Source organism: Penaeus monodon, chromosome 24 (genome assembly GCF_015228065.2).
Source record: "Penaeus monodon isolate SGIC_2016 chromosome 24, NSTDA_Pmon_1, whole genome shotgun sequence".
In the NCBI taxonomy this organism is placed as follows: Eukaryota; Metazoa; Arthropoda; class Malacostraca; order Decapoda; family Penaeidae; genus Penaeus; species Penaeus monodon.
In genome coordinates this window covers 38505603-38505865 of record NC_051409.1, presented here as the reverse complement: position 1 = coordinate 38505865, position 263 = coordinate 38505603, and the positions used below count along the sequence as shown (strand labels likewise).

Genomic DNA, 263 nt, shown 5'->3' with positions numbered 1-263 from the left:
AACAACAATGATAATAACTATATAGGAAAATATACTTCCCGTGAAATTTATGCAAAATAAATCATACTGACACGTATAGAAGCACGTATACAGCATATCTGTCCCGGCATATTTAAGAAGGAGCTTGATAAGATAGAATAAGCGTATCCTATCACGCAGATATATTAACTCACATGGCCAAGTGCTCTCAGGAAAAGAATACTTTTGGTTGCCTCTCATGCAGGCGTGTTAAACTTACAATGTTGCGCAACTATTTCCATGCA

General features: G+C 36.5%; 1 protein-coding gene across 1 annotated transcript in view; it reads right to left on the bottom strand.

Annotated features, from left to right (window-relative positions):
- Positions 1-263, bottom strand: part of LOC119588965 (cGMP-inhibited 3',5'-cyclic phosphodiesterase A-like) — a 64821-nt gene that overhangs the window by 6683 nt on the left and 57875 nt on the right. The gene's annotated exons all lie outside the window — the stretch shown is intronic.